This window comes from Pseudoliparis swirei, chromosome 12, assembly GCF_029220125.1.
Source record: "Pseudoliparis swirei isolate HS2019 ecotype Mariana Trench chromosome 12, NWPU_hadal_v1, whole genome shotgun sequence".
NCBI classification, from domain to species: domain Eukaryota; kingdom Metazoa; phylum Chordata; class Actinopteri; order Perciformes; family Liparidae; genus Pseudoliparis; species Pseudoliparis swirei.
This window is the reverse complement of record NC_079399.1, coordinates 15,862,533-15,883,606: the sequence shown is the minus strand read 5'-3', so window position 1 is coordinate 15,883,606 and position 21,074 is coordinate 15,862,533. Positions and strand designations below refer to the sequence as shown.

Sequence of the window (21,074 nt, the reverse complement as noted above, 5' to 3'; positions counted from 1 at the left end):
GATCTCTGAATAAAAGTGGCTCCGTCTTCAGCTCACCAAGCAGTCATTCAATTCAATTCAATTCAGTTTATTTGTATAGCCCAATTTCACAAATTACAAATTTGTCTCGGAGTGCTTTACAATCTGTACACATAGACATCCCTGCCCCAAAACCTCACATCGGACCAGGAAAAACTCCCAAATAACCCTTCAGGGGAAAAAGGAAGAAACCTGGAGGAGAGCAACAGAGGAGGATCCCTCTCCAGGATGGACAGAACAATAGATGTAATGTGTACAGAAGGACAGATTTAGAGTTAAAATACATTCAATGAATATGACAGAGTGTATGAATAGTTCATAGTAGGCATATTCCACGATGGAGACCTCCACGATCCATCAGGCAGATGGCGGTGGGGAGGAGTGGGCGGAGTCTCAACAGTAGGCGGAGTCTCAACAGGACAGTGGCGTAGTCAGGAGCAGGAATTCCACGACCCAGACCTCAATGATCCATCAGGCAGATAGGATCTATGCCGTCTCATAGGGTCCGATGACCCCATGAGACGTGAAGTCAAAAGGACTCCGGGAAGAAAGCAGAGTTAGTAACGTGTGATTGAGAGATGAAAATTCATCCTTAAGGAGAGAAAAAGAGGAGATAGGTACTCAGTGCATCCTAAAACGTCCCCCGGCAGCTATAAGCCTATAGCAGCATATCAAGGGGCTGGACCAGGTGAGCCTGATTCAGCCCTAACTATAAGCTCTGTCAAAGAGGAAGGTCTTCAGTCTACTCTTAAACGAGGTGACTGTGTCTGCCTCCCGGACTGAAATTGGAAGCTGGTTCCATAAAAGAGGAGCTTGATAACTAAAGGCTCTGGCTCCCATTCTACTTTTTAAGATTCTAGGAACTACAAGTAGTCCCGCATTTAGTGAGCGTAGCTCTCTAGTGGGGCAATATGGTACTACAAGCTCCTTAAGATATGATGGGGCATCACCAATCAAGGCTTTGTACGTTAAGAGAAGAATTTTAAAAGTGATTCTTGATGTTACTGGGAGCCAGTGCAGAGCAGCTAGTGCAGGAGTGATGTGATCTCTTTTCTTAGTTTTAGTGAGAACACGAGCTGCAGCATTCTGGATCAACTGGAGGGACCTAAGAGATTTATTAGAGCAGCCTGATAATAAGGAGTTGCAGTAATCCAGTCTCAAGTAACTACGTGAACCAATTTTTCTGCATCTTTTTGAGACAAGTTGTGCCTGATTTTTGAAATATTACGTAGATGAAAGAATGCAGTCCTTGAGATTTGCTTTACGTGGGAGTTAAAGGACAAGTCCCGATCAAAGATAACGCCAAGATTCTTTACAGTGGTGTTGGATGCTAGGGCAATGCCGTCTACAGAATCCACATCACCAGATAATTGATCTCTGAGGTGCTCAGGGCCGATTAAAATTACTTCGGTTTTGTCTGAGTTTAACATCAAGAAATTGCAGGTCATCCATGTGTTTATGTCTTTAAGACATGCTTGAATTTTACCGAGTTGGTTGCTCTCCTCTGGTTTTATCGATAAATATAGTTGAGTATCATCTGCATAACAATGAAAGTTTATGGAGTGTTTCCTGATAATATTGCCCAAAGGAAGCATGTATAAGGTAAATAAAATTGGTCCAAGCACAGAACCTTGTGGAACTCCGTGATTAACGTTAGTGGTTATCGAGGCGTTATCGTTTACAAATACAAACTGAGATCGATCTGATAAATAGGATTTAAACCAAATTAGTGCCGTGCCTGAAATGCCAATCGACTGCTCCAGTCTCTGTAACAGGATGTCATGGTCAATGGTGTCGAATGCAGCACTAAGGTCTAACAAGACCAGCACAGAGAGGAGTCCTTTATCTGCTGCCATTAAGAGGTCATTTGTAATTTTCACCAGTGCTGTCTCGGTGCTGTGGTGTTTTCTAAATCCTGATTGAAATTTCTCAAATAAACTATTATGATGTAGAAAGTCGCACAACTGATTTGCGACCACTTTCTCAAGGATCTTGGAGAGGAAGGGAGGTTAGAGATCGGTCTGTAGTTAGCCAACACCTCTGGATCCAGAGTGGGCTTCTTCAGGAGAGGTTTAATAACAGCCACTTTGAAGGAGTGTGGTACGTGGCCTGTTAGCAGAGACACATTGATAATATCTAATAGAGAGCCGCCAATTAAAGGCAAAACGTCTTTAAGCAGCCTCGTCGGGATGGGGTCCAAGAGACAGGTAGACGTGTTCAAGTAGAAACCGTTGAAGATAATTGGTCACGGTTGATGGGAGAAAAGCCCTCAAATATACACCAGGGCATACAGCGGTTTCTAAGGCCATTCCACTTGAGGACAGATTGGCACTGGTTATGGGCAAGAGAATATTAATCTTGTCCTAATAGTTAAAATCTTTTCATTAAAGAAGTTCATAAAGTCATTACCACTGAGGTTTATAGGAATGCTCGGCTCCACAGAGCTGTGACTCTGTCAGCCTGGCTACAGTGCTGAAGAGAAACCTGGGGTTGTTTTTATTTTTTTCTATTACTGATGAGTAATAGGCTGCTCTGGCATTACGGAGGGCCTTCTTATATGTTTTAAGACTATCTCGCCAAACTAAGCGGGATTCTTCGAGATTAGTTGAACGCCATATGCGTTCAAGCTTTCGTGACGTTTGCTTCAGTTTGCGGGTCTGAGGGTTATACCAGGGAGCAACGGTTATGATCGGATTATAATTAGTGATGTATTCATGCGTGTAAGCATCCCTTTAAGGATGCAGCTGGTAAACGTGGGGCTAATTGTTAGGGGAGAACTTTTGAATTTACCCCTGGAGAGTGATACAGTTCTATTTCCACCTGTAACCAATAGATTATTATGTGTTTGTTGATTATCTTTTGTGTTATTAATCTAAATCTGTTGTAGACTAAAATTGTAGAAAAGACCTCTGGGTGTGAAAAGTGATGCCAATGGGGAAGTGCCTTCAAACTGCATTCTTTCTAATGGCCAGCAGGGGGAGTCTATGAAAAAAAGACCTGATACTTCTCACTTGATCAGTAAACATTGAACACATGAGTTTATGGACTCAAGCGCTAGTTTCAGGTCTTCTTCAATACAGCGTGATGATCATTTGGTCGCATTTTAAAGTAAAATATAAAGTAAACGATTCCTTAGGGCGTGGCAACCTTGTGATTGACAGGTGTTTTCATCCCACAACTAAATGTTTCAAAGTGTGTTTTTACATCATGAAATTTAATTATAAAATGTTGGTTACATAAATAAATCGTTATACTCTCTCGTGTGACTTTCGGTTGCAAAAAAAATAAAAATGGCAACAGAATGAAATGCCAGACTTGAAGCTTCAATAATGCAATGGATGATGTCACGACTGTCAACTTCTTATATACAGTCTATGGTTTTCAAATAGCTGAGGAGTAAAAAGGACAACATGTTTCTGAGAAAATAGGGATATTAGAAACAGAATGGAAATCATTCAGTAAAGTTCAAGTGCCATAAAAACTCCTTTAATTACGGTTTAGTAACTTATATTACTATTTCCAAATCTGTTTGATTTTTGGATTGTCTATCTTATTCCAGTCCGGGATTGATCGGGCGGTTTTCATAGCAGGGTTACATTTAAGCAAAAATATACTTGGTGTTGTATTCCCGGGTATGTTTCTTATACGGCGTCCAAGAATATTTCAAAGGACATTCGCCGAAAGAGAGGGAGACAGCGTTCCAGACAGCGTCCATTAGTGTAATTAGAGCGACTCCACAGACGGTCACGTCGTTATTCTCTTGCTGTTGATTGTTTTTGCTTGATATAGCAGCACAAAAATGCCTCTCGCTGGCTTTTTGATTTGATCTTAAAAAAACAACTGTCTAACCATTTGTTTGATTAAAAGCCTGTGGAGAGAGGACATTTACACTTTCTGTTCTAGTTCTTCCTACAGTTCACCCTCGATCCTCAGGGTACTCTGCAAAGATCACTACTGCAGATACAGCAATATGCGTCACTTTGTGACGAAAGAAAACAACCAAAACAACAACAACTGTATTGTTGCTTCCTAAAACATCCATATTTTAAGCCTTTGTGATTGATTTTATGAAAATGAAATCTAGCCTTCTTTTGCCCAGTTCTTAAAGGATATACAATTACAGCACGAATAAATATCTTCGCATGAATAAATCACATTAACGACTAATAATGAATTTGATAAAACAAAAAATAAAGCCAATTAAATTCCCGTTTCTGTTTCAGCGTATCCAAATTGCATTTATTTAAATGTATTTAACCAGGAAAAGCCTCATTGAGATTAAAAATCTCCTTTACAAGACAGCAGTAGCACATTAAACAAAGTCTCAGGCATACAATATAAAACAGTGAAAGACAAAAAAGAAAAATAATTATAGGCCTACTCCCTGCAAACACCTACAAATGTGATAACCGTCGTTGAGGATTAACTAAATGAATTTAGAGCTCGTACAACATGAGGTGAGGCAACACCACCGTCACCGCAAATATGAGCCAGCGATTAAACACTTCACAGATTCCAACACGGAAGAATGGAAATGTGTGTTGAGGGCAGATTTGCTGCTCTCGTCATTTACCCCTCACAGTAAACTGAGACCTGTGGGTTTTGGGGGGGCAATATTAGTTAAGTATTTATTTACAGATCCTGGCCGAGCCGTCCTGTGAATAATTCATCGTCCGTGCTCGGCGGAGTCATGTTGACAAGACAGCCTGACGCAGGAGAAAGGAAATCAATGCAGCCATGATGGGCAGCAGACTCCTGCAGATCTCCTGACCTGAGCCCAGCTACAGACTGTGTGTGTGTACTTACAGTAGTGACAATACCGCCCTATGTAAAGCGATCAGCTCTTGATCTGCTGATGTGAGTGAAACAGTGTCCGTCGAGGGCAGACATGCCGCAGGGGAATGTCATCTCCTCCGGTGCTGCAAACAGCCACTTGAGTATGCTGCTACACCAGAAGCCTCCGTTCCAGACGGCAAGAGGCTGATGTGGGGGGCAGAACACTTAACTGTAAATGTAATGGATCTCATAATGTGACGAGTATTTTGCCCCTCCCAAAAAAGAATAACCACAAAAGACATTGGAAATTTTTCCGCGAGCTGACGACCTGCTGCGTTAATTTGGGGAGAACAATTGTATCATTAATGTTAGGAAGGTATGACGGCATGTTAAGGCCATTAAGCGAAAAACAATTATAATTGTGTCGCCGGGGGGAGCGGTAATATTCCGAAAAATGGTCAGGATTTCCCAAATGAAAGTTGTGCATTTACAGAAAAGAAACCGATATTCTCTTGGATTAAAGTAGCAAAGAACAACTCATATCCGCGATTATAAAGTTACACATTTATAAGTATTTATATATCATATATATATTTATATCGTAATCCTTATTTTGTGTAATTCTGGGATGGATGACCTCTGGGCAAAGCGAATGTCATGAATGTCATGAGTTCACCCAATTTGTCAAAAGAAGTGATGTCCAGAGCAACTAACCAACGTTTAAAATGAATCGACAAATCCCTTGCCATTTCCACATAAGTCTGCCCCTGTTTTTTCTCCAAGGACCTAAACAGCTGTCGATAAGCCTCAGGAACAAGTTCATATGCTCTAAGCACCGCCAACTTTATTTTTTCATAGCTAGAGCTATCCTCCGAACATAGCGCAGAATATGCGGACTGTGCTTTTCCTGTGAGTACACACTGAAGCATCAGGGCACAGTCTGCATCTGGCCATTCCCTAGCTTTAGCCACCCGTTCAAAAAGCAAAAAAAAAGTGTCAGGATCACTTTCATTAAATTGCGGTAACAAGCGCAAGTTGTTAGCATCGAACCGCGGAGGCGACTTGGGCCCCTGTACACTGTGCCACTCCCCCATGGAAAGACGCTGTCCGTCCATATCAATTTTGGCTTTCTCAGTCTCCTGCCGCATCCTCTCCACTGCAATCTCCTTTTCAAACTCCATCTCATACCTCCTTTTGTCATGACTTAGCTGCAACAATAACATCTCCTTCTGCTGCTCAAAGGACAGTGAACTAGCTTGCCACAGAGGTTTTACCACCCCCTCTTTCTCTGCCGGCAACACTCCCGTTTCACATAATGCCGACACAATAGAGGCTTTTATAGTGCTTTTTAGCCTCTTATCGCCCACGACTTCCACCGAGAAATGTTCCGCAATAATGAGCAGCTGCTCCATTGAGAAATTTTCAAGGGCTTCCTGAGACGGAGCCCTGATAAACGCGTCTATATCCGCCATACTACAACGCAACACAGGAGTTTACACAGAGACAAAAAAAAAAATGATTGGAGTTTCCCCACTCACTACGACACCCGCTAACTAATCACCTCCCTAGTCTTCATGTGGTTACTTACTTATGCACTACAGACCGCTGGCCGAGCAAAGCGACTAGCAAGCTAGCAAAAATACTGCGACCACGGCCATGCTCCCAAACCGAAGTTTCAGCCACTTTCACCACAACATTACACCCCGCACAACGATCCCAAGGGAACCGTCGCTACCACCTATCAGGAGAAACTCCGTACAAAATAACGAACTAACTCAAACACACAACCTTATTTTCCCAGTTTGGACGAGCCCCCAGCTGTCATGGCTTGGCTCTTAGCCACAACAAACGCACGATGGAGACTGTGGCGCGAGTAGAAAAGAGAGCAGTTTTATTCCACCGCTACCGGATAACAACACCGGCGGAAACACAATTCATAGCCCGGAGGTCAACGGTTCCTGGCTGCTCCTCGTCCTACATCCTCCGGCCAGAGAGAGAAAGACTGCAGCCCTCCTCAGGTCCTTTATGGAGATCCTGATTGGATTGAGAGCACCTGGGGAGAGGCTGCACCTGGAGACAATCAGGGAGAGAGAAGCACCCACACACCCCCAGCAGAGACAGTGAGGCAGAGGTCGTCACATGAAGCAGACATCAGAATTCATTCTACTTCCTCCTCATGTGAGATCTCCTCTGTCTGAGGCAAAGGTCCCGGGAAGATATGAACGTGTTTGCGTTCATGTTCTTTCTGTATTATTTTATGATTAAGAAAATACAAATATTGTCAAAGCTACAGGAAAATAGAGACATTTGACTGCATGTATTCGCGTACCTCTTGAAAACAAACTGTAGAGACGACGTAGCTGTGAGCATGCTGCGTCACGGGGACCATGCACTGTCCCCGTGTGCCGGCCCCGGGTCGAGGGAACCAGAGCCGGCTACAACACAATGTGTTTTGTACTAAGTGGCTCATGTTACCGTTGTGTTTAAAGCGTGGCTTCAGTGGCGTGATGAGGTCGACCCAACCTTTTGAGAGACGCTGCGAGGGCGACTCATTTTCCAATCTAACCTCGATGATGTAAGGGTTTATTTCAACACTGTTTTTCTATGGCTTGAAGGTGTGTTTTAACGACAGATGTTCCCTCTTCTGAACAAAGTGCTTCTTTCAACCCGAACTTGCAACATCATGAAACGGATATATCTCTCGTCGTGATTTGGTTTTGTATTGAACAGACACATTATGTCGTATCCAACTGTTAGGGCCGATGAATAAGAACCCATTTGCTTCCTGTTGTTCTAGAGGGCATGTTCAAACAACAGCATTTGTCATTAGCAGCCGGCCAGCAGCTGTGCTGCCGGTCCCTCTCGTCTTTGCCAATATTGTTTTTCTTCCTCCCTCCTGTCGGAAATCTGCCAATAAATCAGACTTTGCACATGGTTCCAGTCCCAATGCCAGACTTCCTCAACTGGATGTGTGGGTTTACAGTCCTGATGGTGGCGCTACACTCACCACCTGAAGATTAAAGCTTTTGAAAATCCATAACACATCAGCAACCTTCACCAACATGTCAGCCTAAGTGAGAATTAATGTTCAGAAGCTTCGTGCTACCAGGAAATATCTCATCTCTGCCCTTATATTTCACTCAATTGACAGCAAACTTGCTTCGCTGCATCATTCAGATTGACCTCCACAAAGATGCTGTAACACCCTGTTCTGTTTCTCCTATGTTCCGTGTCTCCTATGTCTCCTCTGTGTCTTCTCTGTCTTGATTGTTTAATTTCCTGCACCTGCCCGCAGCCACTCTTGTCTCGTTAGTCTGATGTCGTACACCTGTTTCCCCCCCTATATATTGTGTCAGTCTTTCCATTGTCTGGTGTTGGATTGTCGTCTCTTGTTCCGTGTCCTTTTCCCGTCGTCCTGTCCGTGTTCCTGATCCTGCCTGCTTTGATCCTGCTTGCCTGCCTGCCCCTTTTGGACCTTGTTTATTTTTCAACTGTTTTGCCTCATTAAAGAGCGCCTTTTTGTGACTTATATTTTGTCTAGCCTGTCTCTCGCCTCACCCCGGTACACTCCTCGAGACAGATGCATGCCAGATTATCATTATTTTTTAATTAGTCCACAGTACATCCACAACTTACATGAAACCCTTGTGTACTGCAGTCAATGGAAATAGAGCATCTATCTATAAATGTGTATCAAAACTAATTAAAAGATATCGCCTGGTAATCGCTTGAGTCCCGTTGTGATGGGTTTCTCCTTCAGCAGGTGGCTCAGCAAGGTCGTGACCTTCCCCGCCTGTTAACGGAGGTGAGTTGAAGGCCCTGGTGACGCAGAGCGAGCGCGCTAACGTCCACTCAGTCGACGTGCTGTGTGGAATAAAGACTAATGAAGTTATAGATATTTATCTTCCTCCTCCTCATTCTTTATGTTCCTCCACTGCCTCCTGCTTCTTCTTAAACATGGTCGGCCAGCAGCAGCTGCACCGCTTAATCATCATCGTTAACACACGTATAAAGTTAGGAGAGTGCAGTGACGGGACCGGTTTGGTGTGTTCACTGTTCTCTGTCCTCACGTCAGTCCCTCATTGAATCCGTAACCACTTATTACCACGACTGTTTGTATGTTTTCTATTAAATATCGCTCAGTCAACGTCCCCCCCCCCCCCCCCCCCCCCGCTTCTCTCTCTCTCTCGCTCACTCCCATCCTTTAAAGCTCCTCGAGCAGAATGAAGACAAACTGCGGCGCGATAATTGGACACTAACATGAGTCGGAGCGAGATGAATGAAGACAGATGACGAGCCTCTTAGTCCCAGGATGTCTGTGCTCCTCACGGGCAAACTCAATGATATATAGTGAGTGAGATGCCTTTGTGTTTTCACTTCATTGATTTGAGTGACAACAGTAAATGTCGACATTGAAGCAGTCTCTTTATTCCACTTGATAAACATATTCCCTTCTTCTTCGTCTGGCTTTATGTTCCCCTGTCCTTGTCCTTTGAGCGCGAGGTTTCTTTCCTTTAATGAAGTTGCCATCGACACGTTTTAAAGTTGCAACTCCGGATTAGAGCGTCCACTAATATTAGAGCCTTGGAAACGTGGGGCGGCCAAGGATCTCAGTGTTTCCTTCAAGAGTTTTGCGTGTGAGATTTATTTTGTGGCCCGCTGACACAAATTTAGACTCATTAGTTTTAGATGTCGTATTCCTTTTCATAAAAAACTCACTCCTGTCCTTTTTCTCTGCAGCGCTTGTTGTGGTAAACGTGACGAGCAGAGAGACGTTGATCTGGAGAAGCAACCCAGCGGGAAGTGTTTTAAAGTGCACAAGGCAACATTCAACAAGTTAAACAAATCCATCTTTCTTGAATATTTAGCATATTTGTAGTGTAAATGTCGCCCTCCCGTCAGACCTTTCACCAATCAGATCAGCTGTTGAGTCAGTGAGCAGAACCTCCTGCTTCCCAAACATGTTCTGGTCTTTGTTGGTTGTTTCTCTTGACCGAGCTCACCGGAATAACCTGGCACACGATCAGTTGGGTCAAGATGACCGTGTTCAGAACCCACTTATGGTGCAGTTTCCTTCTATCCATCCATCCATTATCAATACCGCTTATCCTCATTAGGGTCGCGGGGGCGCTGGAGCCGATCCCAGCTGACATCGGGCGAAGGCGGGGGACACCCTGGACAGGCCGCCAGTCCATCGAGGGCACAACAGTTTCCTTCTATTGTTGCCCAAATCCCCATATCCAGGAAACATCTGTTACATAACCAATTATCATAAAAAATGACATTGTTTTTGCTGGCTAACTCTCAGGAGTTCAAACTAAGTTATATGTGGTCTCCAACACGCTGTTGAAAGCATGTAGAGGAAACACTGAGCGTATAGTCCATTTGAGTCTGAACAGAAACACAACATATTTCAAACGAGGATCCCCTGCATATTGTTATGAAGTGATTGTGTGATCAAGGCTGGAGAGTCACGTCAATTACGTTCACCTTTCCAAAATCCCAAAAGCTACCAACTACCTAGCACGACGTCCAGGGCCAAGGAGCATATCATTAATGCATGAGGTCGTTAGAACCGGTACATTCAGTGCATATCTGTCCTGATATTTATTACATTTGGGGATTTTTACACTTTCTGAATAATCGGTAATGGAGCTCATGATCTTTTTTCTGGTCCATGAAATGGGGATCAGTTAAAGCCCAGTCCTGGTGGAAAGTACCAAAAAGGCAAAGTTCAATAGAAATCCAGCACACAGGAAGTTGATCACAAGATAAGCTTGTTTACACACACACACACACACAGTGCAGTATATGGGTATATGGGTATATGGGTGACACGAGTGTCTACGGTTAAGCATCACAATGATTCACTGGAGCACAAATATGTTCCAAATATGGTCCTCCGACACCCTCTCCTTTATTAGATTAGTTTTCTCCCTTAACCATCAAACACACTCGGCCTATTTTAACAGCCCGTTCTCATCCCCAGGGCACTGAATCCTGAAGCTTTGGCACAGCCCCCGGAGTCTGATGCCGACGCACCCTTTCGCGCCTGTATGAGACGCAACGGCTCTCAGGTAATTTAATTAAGTTAAACAAAATAAAAAATACAACCACGAGGGGAGGAGGATGGGTCAAATAAACACACAACTTCTTTTGCTTAGATTCCATTGTTATTTTAAGCCACAATATTCTCCTTGAGAAAAGTAAATGGTCTTAATCCGGAATGTCCAGATTTTCTTTTGTTTGAGTTTGGACATTTTATATGCAAATGAGTTATAATATAGTCCTCTTTGGGATACTGGGAATGGCTATCAAAAGCTACTGAAGCCATTACATTGTACAATCAACATTAACTTCATATTAATACGTTAAGGCAAATAAGTAAAAATAATATAAATAATAATAACTTTATTTATATAGCACCTTTAAAAACAGAGTTTACAAAGTGCTCGACAGAGAATGAAGGCAAAATGTAATATAATGGTAAAATACAAATACAAAATAAAAAACAACGGACAAACTAAATTTGGGGAACCAAAGAACTGCATAAAAGGACGAAATCACTTAAGAGCTGTTCTATAAAAATGGATTTTAAGAAGTGATTTAAAAGAAGTTACTGATTCTGCGAGCCGTATCCCCTCCGGTAGTTATTCAATTCATCTTTCCATATTTAATAAAATGCGTGCATACATTTTCTTTCCTTTCTCCTACAGTCTCTCTTGAGTTCTTTGGTGGCTTCATTCATCCAGGGCGGGGGGGTTCCATTTAACTTTCTGACCTTGTATCGGGCAACAGAGTCCAGGACAGTTTAACAGATGTCATTAAAAAGAGAGACCTGCTCTTCTGTATCTCAAAGTTGATTAAAAGCAGTTTAAAAAGCAGTAAAAGTCTCTGAAAATGTGCTCGCAGACATGGAGTGGGAGTCTGAGTTGTGGGAAGTTGAGATAAAACCACACTGAATAAAATTGCTCTGTGGTCAGACACACAGATACACTGTAAAAAAAGAACGTAGATTTTACAGTGAAAAACTGTTAAATCACAACAGTAAGAGACCGTTAATTCAAAATAGGTTATATTCCGTTTCTATCACATTGCAACACCGTATATGTATATATCAGCCCAAACAGTAATTTATGCATGTATTTCTTGTAAAAAATACATTTTGTCACCGTTAATTGTACTAAACATTGTACTGATAACGGAAATACACCGTATTATGAACAATAATCAATACCGTAATTTTTACATTAATAACTTTTAAAAATACAATCTGTCACTGTTAAATGTATGGACTACTGTGCTGACAACTGAGCTATAACGTTTTATGAAAGTAACAGCCAGCCTTGTAATTTTCACATTTATTGTTTGTACAAAATACAGTTTATAACTTTTAATTGCACTAAACATTGTACTGATCACGGAAATATACCGTAATATGAACAACAATTAATACCGTAGTTTTTGCATATCTTACTCTTTAAAAATACATTCTGTTACTGTTAAATGTACGGACTTTTGTGCTGCAAATGGAAATATAACGTATTAGGAATTTAACAGCCAGACCTGTATTGTTTGCATTTATTATTTGTAAAAGATACAGTTTGTCACTGTTAATTGCACGAAACATTGTACTGATAACGGTAATACACCGTAATATGAAAAACAATCAATACTGTCATTTTTACATTAATAACTTTTAAAAAATACAATCTGTCACTGTTAAATGTACGGACTACTGTGCTGACAACTGAGCTATAACGTTTTATGAAAGTAACAGCCAGCCTTGTAATTTTCACATTTATTGTTTGTACAAAATACAGTTTATAACTTTTAATTGCACGAAACATTGTACTGATCACGGAAATATACCGTAATATGAACAACAATTAATACCGTAGTTTTTGCATGTATTACTCTTTAAAAATACATTTTGTTACTGTTAAATGTACGGACTTTTGTGCTGCAAATGGAAATATAACGTATTAGGAATTTAACAGCCAGACCTGTTTTGTTTGCATTTATTATTTGTAAAAGATACAGTTTGTCACTGTTAATTGCACGAAACATTGTACTGATAACGGTAATACACCGTAATATGAAAAACAATCAAAACTGTCATTTTTACATCCAGAACTTTTAGAAAATACAATCTGTCACTGTTAAATGTACGTATTAATGTGCTGACAACCGAAATGTAACGTATCATGACTGTAACAGCCAGCTCTGTAATTTTCACATTTATTGATTGTACAAAATACAGTTTATAACTTTTAATTGCACTAAACATTGTACAGATTATAGAAATACACCATAATATATCTAGGAAGGCTTGACCGATCTTAACCAGAGTGGTGTCTCGCTATTGAACTTCTGTGCTCGCCACGGCTTGTCCATAACGAACACCATTTTCGAATATAAGGTGGATCATAAGTGTACCTGGTACCAGAACACCTTAGGCCAGAGATCAATGATCGACTTTGTAATTGTATCATCTGATCTGTGGCCATATGTCTTGGACACTCGGGTGACCTGTTAGTGAGGGTGAATAGGAATGTCTGGCGGACGATCCTGTCTGGCAGGTCTTCAACTCCCACCTTTGGAAGAACTTCTCACACTTCCCGAGGGAGGATGGGGACATTGAATCCGAGTAGACCATGTTCAAAGCCTCTTTTGTGAACCCAGCCGCTAGGAGCTTTGGCCAGAAGGTCATAGGTGCCTGTTTTGGCGGCAACCTGAGAACCTGGTGGTGGACACCGGGGGTGAGGGAAGCCGTCAAGCTGAAGAAGGAGGCTTTTCGGGCCTGGTTGGCCCAGGGGTCTCCTGAAACACAGCTCTGTAAAGTACCAGCAGGCCGGAAGGGCTACAGCTGTGGTGGTCGCAGATGCTAAAACAAAGGGATGGAAGGAGTTCGAGGAGGGCATGAAGAAGGACTTTCGGTTGGCCTCAAGGAGGCCATATCCCTGGCAGAGGTGGCAAGGCGCCTGGGGTGGATGAGATCCACCCTGAGATGCTGAAGGCACTGGACATTGTTGGGCTGTCTTGGCTGAGATGCCTTTTCTACTGAGTATTTTTTATTTTGGAAACATTGTTTTGTAAAAAATAACTGCTTTCAAGGCATTTCTGAACATACCAATGTCTCCTCTTTTTTTACAATGACAACGTTAGTCACACGTTAGTAAAGCTAGATACACGTTAGTAACGTTAGCCACACGTTTGTAACGTTAGACACGCGTTAGCTAGCAAGAAAGAAAAGATTGACAAAACGTATCTAAAGGGAGCTAGCGCACCAACACACACATACATGGCGACAGCGTCAGATAAGATAATATTAGTAACACTAACGCTCGCTTACTAGTGCAGAAAAGTGTCTCCCTACTTCTCTCTGAAAGTCATGTATACAGCTAACAGTAACTTTCCTTGAGAAGACGACTGCTTCTGGGCCCCAGAATTCATCTTGCTCACTCTCCCAAGTCCTCGTACTCCCATGAACCGATACCAGAGCTACAGATGCACTACAGATACTAACTGCACAGCCTGGCCTTACAAGAGCATATACGTCCATTTTACATGTTTATAATACAATTCAAACATAAATATTAACATAAACCATAAATAAGACTCGAGAGGACTCGAAAATGACTTGAGAGTTCCCCAAGTTATGTAAATATTATTTTTTATAACCCTAGCTTGATGCTACACATGATTGGCGCACTTTTTGGAAAGCTTACAACCTACGGAATCCGCCAATTTCGCCAAAACCACTGTCAGACAAAGCCTCAGCAAGATATCAACCACATTCCAGTGTGAAAAAACTGAAATGTGACTTACTTATGGATTAAACAATACTTGCTTGGTATGTATTGGTGCATCTGCTTGAGCAGAGCCCCTCTGTTGTGGAACCACAGGCTTCCAAAGTCCAGGAAGAAAGTTAGGGCATTTTGGCTCTCAGCGGACCAAAACCTACGGTTCACGAAATGTGCACTAAACGAATTACTAAAAATATTTAACTTCACTTAATCAAAGTAAAACTTTGCGGAGATACACTTAACACACAATGCTATTTTATAGGAGGAAAAGAAGCGATGATATGCATAGTTAAAAAGAGGAAATACATCCTGAAGTTTTCTCTTTTCGGAAGTTCAACTCTGAGAGAAGCAAGTGTCCATTGATATATGAACATATGGTCTGTGTCTGCGTCATAGGATATACTAACAATTCTATTGGAAATAATGCAAGATAATTCAATCTGATTCATGTTTATACTGGTGAAAGAAATGACTGTATTGTGATTGACTTGACTTTATTTGATATGGACATCACCATTGCATTAGAATTGTAACTGTGATGCACTGTGTTGAAAACTGTGGCGGCCATATGGGCTCTATGGCAGATATTGCTATAAAAACTGCATTTTCAATTCTGTAGACAGTTCCATAGTTTTTCTCCTTGAACAGAGAAGACTGTTGTCCAAATGAGGTCTTGCACATAGAAATACGACAGTTCCCGTTTCCTGAGGCCCGTGTGTTCACTCTGCTGGTGTGCTGGTGTCTTGTAACAAATTATTTAAGAAGGGAAGGAGCATGACCATGTTGGCCTTTCAAAAATAAGCTTTAATCTTGTATCGCTTAAAAAGCTTTCAAAGTTGAACATAATGTTTTTGCAAGATCTGACAATGGTGCCACCTCATTGTTTTTTGTCCATAATTTTGATGGGTTGTATAGTTGTTTGTGAGGCTTGTGACCAGGTGATGCAGTATGATAGGTGTGAGAATATCATGGCATGCATGTAAAGCTGGGCTGTACTGAATGGCAGATACTTTCTGATGAATCTGAAGCAGTTGAAATATTTTTTAACTTTTTTGCTGATGTTACGTACTTGTATACACAGTAATATAACTGTGAAAACTAGAGAAACGTGTTACAGTGCAACACTTTGATTTTTGAAAGACGTTTCATCACTGTTTCAACATTCAACATGAACTAAGATTAACCAACAAACAAAACAAAATAATAAGTTCTAGTTGCCATTTAGTCTGCCCATTCAAAGCAGTGGAGAGTAACCTTGTACCCCTTGCTTAAGTTCTCCTTGTTTTGACGAACTTTTTTGCAGAGCCTAAATGCATCTCACCCCATCCCCCACCCATGCTTGCAGGTGCAGATCTCAGGAGAGAACGGGGGAAAGGGGAGACAGGTGGAGAGATAGAGAGAAACACATAGAAAGAGGAGAGGGAGAGAGAAAAATAGAGAGATAAGTGACTGTTAAAAAAAAGAAGAAAACACGACGTAGCCTACATGACGTTTGGAGATTGAACTTTTCAAGTCATTTTAGCGCCATTTCTACGCGCTCTGCATAGCTGGAACAACGGCCTGACTCCAAGCTACATTTCTTCTTGAAGTAAGTAACATGCCTACATCATTATCTCAGCTATATTTTAATTTGAGGCTTTGTTTTCTACAATTTTGCGTCGCCTTTGCAAAAACGTTGATGTAATGTAGGTTATGGGTTTCTGCATTGAACATTAGCTAGCTAACGTTAGTTTACCAAAGGTTGGCTAAGAAAATGTTTAATTGTAATTTCTGTGGCAGCTGGTCGGTTAAAACACAGAGGGTTATGTGCTTCATTGCAAACTTCATAGAAATGAACCACGTTGTTTGTTTAAGTGCTTTGAAGCTGGTTGAAAACAGACCTTTGTACAAACGTGTTTTGCAGGCTGTCACAAAGCTGAAAATTCTTAGAGGACAGTTGGAGGGCTGCTCAGAAGACGTGAAAGACATGGTGCACCTTCTTCTCTCCTATTTTGATGAAAAGGAGGAGAACCTCTTCCACTATGTCGAAGAATCATGTCTGGCAGACGAAGTAGTAGTGGAAAGCTTGCCTGTCACACCATGCATCATTGTATGTGGTAAGTTGAGATTCAGTTTTACTGAAGAAACCTCTAATATAAGGAAATATTGCATGACATACATAGTCTTGTTATGAAGTGCGATTGTGTTTCTTCCCCATCCAGTGGTATCGTCTTCTACATAAGAGTGTAATAGATCCTTTAAGTTATACCTGTCAGCTTCTTTCCTGAAGCTTTACACTGACTCTTCTGCTCCAAAATAAATGAAATGGACCAGCAATCTTGAGCTGAAAAAAGTTTAGAAGAATACACATTTGTTCATTCGGTTATTGTTATTTATTTTTCAAAGCCTTTTACCAGCCCAGAATGGTGTTGTTGGCTAGTCAAGATCCACCTCATCAATTTTGGAGCAGAACAGTCCCAAACTTGGAGGATCTGTTACACTTGTATGGAGGAGAAAATACCACTGGATGAGGAAGAACCACTTTTTATGATCGATTTTGGAATGGTAATGGCTGGTTTACTGTTAAATATTTTCTACCTGTATCTTTGTAGGAACCTCCTGCTATGCCTCAAGGCAGTTCATGCTAAGTGTAGACGGCAAGGTTGTGAATGACCAAATCCCAAACTTTGTTTCTGCCATCTGTTTGATGTTTGGAAGCTATTACTGCTTCAATATCCACTATCCTGTGGTTCTGGGCTCCACACTTGAGTTCCTTCAGAGGTAAAGTAATATATATATATTTTTAAATTTATTTCCTCATTTAGAGCTAATCACTGTATATAGTGTTTGATTATGAATTATTGTGTTCACAAAGGTGTTTCTTCCTGATCAATCCAGAGAAGGGCACAAAAGTTGAAACCAAGAAAAACAAGAAGCAACTTTCAGTGAACTTGAGTTCCTTCAGAGGTAAAGTAATATATATATATATATTTTTTTTAATTTCCTCATTCAGAGCTAATCACTGTATATAGTGTTTGATTATGAATTATTGTGTTCACAAAGGTGTTTCTTCCTGATCAATCCAGAGAAGGGCACAAAAGTTGAAACCAAGAAAAACAAACTTGTTATATCTTGCCAGAACAAACTTTTCAGATAAGCAAGGTAGGTAAGCTACTAGGAGGGACTTTGCAGAGCTTGTTGACTAGCCATGCATTTGATTTAATAAAGCTGTCCCTAAGGAAAATTCAAGCCTTTGTTTCAGTGCTTTTGTTGTTTTGTGGCATTTCTAAGAAGAATCTCCTTTTAAGGTAAGTAAATTGCACATATATGTAAATATTTAAATTAGTAGAAGAGCAGTTTGAACAGGTAATTAAGACAATGTACTCTTATCTTGTAACATTTAATGAATTTGCCCTTGCCACCTTTCAGACATTGCATTCAAACTTGAGGTGCTGGTTTTCATGACACGCAGGAAAACGGTAAGATTTTAATCCATTTAAATGCCAAAAGCAAGCAGGTTTATCTTTTTTATTTTTACTTTTAAATATATTTTTTTGTCATTTGTGTTTTATTGGACAACAGATGTAGAGAGAGAGAGAGAGACGAACCACTGGATTGAGAGGGAATGATCTGCAGCAAAGAGCCCACGAGGAATCAAACCTTTGTAACGATATACAGGCTTAACCAGGTAAGGCATTGTTTTTGTTTTTGAGTGTGAATTTATTCATTTCATTTAAATTTACAAAGTCAAAGTTGATGCTTTGTTTTTTTGTCCTCCGCTCATTCTTTATCTCCTCGTTCTTTATCTCCTTGGTTGTGTCTCCTTACGACGACACAACCACTTAAAGTAGTGGTTCTCAAACATCTTTTGTAAATCACATCATTTTGTGACTCCATCTGTGCTTTTATAAATACTAGAATAAAGAAAATAGCAATCACTTTCAAGTAAACCAGATTGCTCCATCAGACCTTAAAAAATTGCAATCACTAGAACAATGAAAATAAAGTTATATTTGTGAGGAAAAAAACCTAATATTTAGTTAAAACTTAATAGCTTATTGTGGAAATGCAGATATAGCTGTCTGCTTTTCATGCAACATATTTTTCGATGCTCTCTGTCTACTGGTGTGAGTGTGCTCTGCTCAGTGCTCACCTGTGTGCGCGCACGTGTCAGTGCACCCCCCTAATATAATGGTGGGGAAACACTGCATTTCATTTCTAAGACATCTATCTTTCCCAAAAATCAACCCTAAATAGATGTGCAACTGTGTCTTGACTCTTTGCACACAAGTGGTCCGTACTCTTATGCTCATTTAATGGTAAATGCAGGAGGGCATTGGACTGAGTCTCCTTATCAACAAAAATCTAACTATGGCGGAGGCAGATATAATATCTTTTGTACACTGAGTATTTAAAAAAAATTCCAGGATCTGGACTCAGGCAATCAAGACTATCATCACGTGAAACAGTCGAGGCATCTGTGTAGGCTGCAAGATGACAGAAATTAAACACATGTTGATGCCTTTGTACTAAAATGTGTCCTTTTTTAACATTCAACCTGACTCTTATTAATTTTGATTAACTATAAAAGTGTTCAGAGTGCTGGTTTCTTCTAGGTCAGCGGTTCCCAAACTCAAGAATGCCGCGGCCCAATTTGAAATCTGAAAATCTTCTGCGGCCCCCACGGCGAGCGTTGTCGACGGGGGTAGAGTGCGCACCTATGCGCGCGGATGTGTCGGCGTGCATCACGGCAGAGCGATGCGACCCGAGAAGTGTTAACGGGGGTGCTGAGCGATTAAACATCTCTCTTGTTCTGCCTGTTTTGTGATATACATGCCAAAAAGGCGCCTAATATTTCTTGACTGAAGTAATATCGGCATTATAATTATTATAACTATGATGATTTTTTTAGTTGCCTATTTTGTGGAGCCCCCTCAGGACTCGGTGCCCTACGCTGGCGCCAGTAGTGCGCTATGGGGCGCGGCGTTGATCAAAACATAAACTAAGATTTCCCGCTATTGACGAGATACAAGACACGTCACGGATCAAAAATAGGTCAGATAAAAGAATAACACGTAATTTAAATCATAAATATTTTAATATTAATTTCAAACTTTTCAAAATTGAAAATTAAAAACATTTTATTTATTTATTGTAAATGACCTCTCGTGGCCCACCTGCAGTACCTTCACTGGCCCACACTTTGGGAATGGCTGTTCTAGGTCATTGAAGCTCAGTTTAACACCAGAAGGCAGTTAATGTTTCTCTGCTCGAGGACTGCATCCATCTAACTTTGCCTTTGTTTCTGTTTTGAGGCTGCAGAGAGGATCCTCCCAATCCACAGTGAAGATGGTCAACATGCGAGTCCTCAAGCAGAACTTCCTGAACAGCTCCGTTTCCTGAACTGTGTGTCCGTGTGAGACCCTATGACTCGTTATGATCAAGTGGCTAATCTTTTCATGTTTATTCATGATATACCTTCATGTCCACATGCTGTTTCTTCAAGATCTCAACAATGCCTTGTGAGTATACGGTTAAGTTATTGGATCAGTGCAACCTGTTTCTCACATAGAATGTTAGTTTCTTAAGGTTTATCAACGATGGTCTGTATCTTGATTTACAATAGGCGTTATTTGATATTTCCATTGTAATTTACAATAAGTGAATGTTGACTGTAAAATCTATGCCAACCAATTGTAATACGTTGTACCATATTTTTTGCAACGGAATTTGGGCAACTGCTGGCCATTTACTTTGAACTTGGTAATAAAATACCGTAACTCATACAGTTGTACTGTGTTTATCTCTGAGAGACTGTAATTAGGTTTACAGTGTAACTGCTGTTTTTTCAAAACATACCGTAATGTATTATACGTTGTCACTTTACTTTTTACGGTGAATTTCTGGCAACCATAGCTGCCGGTAATTCACCGTTAAGTTGAACTTTTCAATAAAGTACCGTAATATATTATACAGTTGTTCTGTGTTTTTCACTGAGAGACTGAATTAGCTTTACAGTATAACTGCTGTTTTTACAAGAATTTACTGTAAACACGTTTATAACATAGCTGTTTTTTCTAAAGCAAATAACCGTAAACGGATTTATGATATATCCGTTTTTTTAATAGTAATTTACCGTAAACAAAAAGCAGTTCTCAACTGTGAATTTTACGGTTTCGAAAACGTATACCGTAATGTCTTATACGTTCTCACTTTATTTTTTACGGTGAAGTTCTGGCAACCACAGCTGCCAGTAATTTACCGTATATTTCACAGATTTTTTTTTTACGGTGATTTGCTTTTTTAATAGTAATTTACCATAAACAAAAGCAGTTCTCAACTGTGAATTTTACGGTTTCAAAAACGTAGACCGTAATGTCTTATACGTTCTCACTTTATTTTTTACGGTGAAGTTCTGGCAACCACAGCTGCCAGTAATTTACCGTATATTTCACAGATTTTTTTTTACGGTGATTTGTTTTTTTTATAGTA

At 40.7% G+C, this 21,074-nt stretch overlaps 1 protein-coding gene and 1 long non-coding RNA gene across 2 annotated transcripts in view; one reads left to right on the top strand and one right to left on the bottom strand.

The window, feature by feature from the left end:
* The window catches only part of LOC130202948 (exostosin-1), a 213,912-nt gene that overhangs the window by 110,985 nt on the left and 81,853 nt on the right, over positions 1 to 21,074 (bottom strand). The gene's annotated exons all lie outside the window — the stretch shown is intronic.
* On the top strand, positions 18,204 to 20,368 carry LOC130202950 (uncharacterized). The gene is made up of 2 exons (XR_008833425.1): positions 18,204 to 18,270; positions 19,898 to 20,368. It is a non-coding gene; the product is annotated as an uncharacterized LOC130202950 (long non-coding RNA).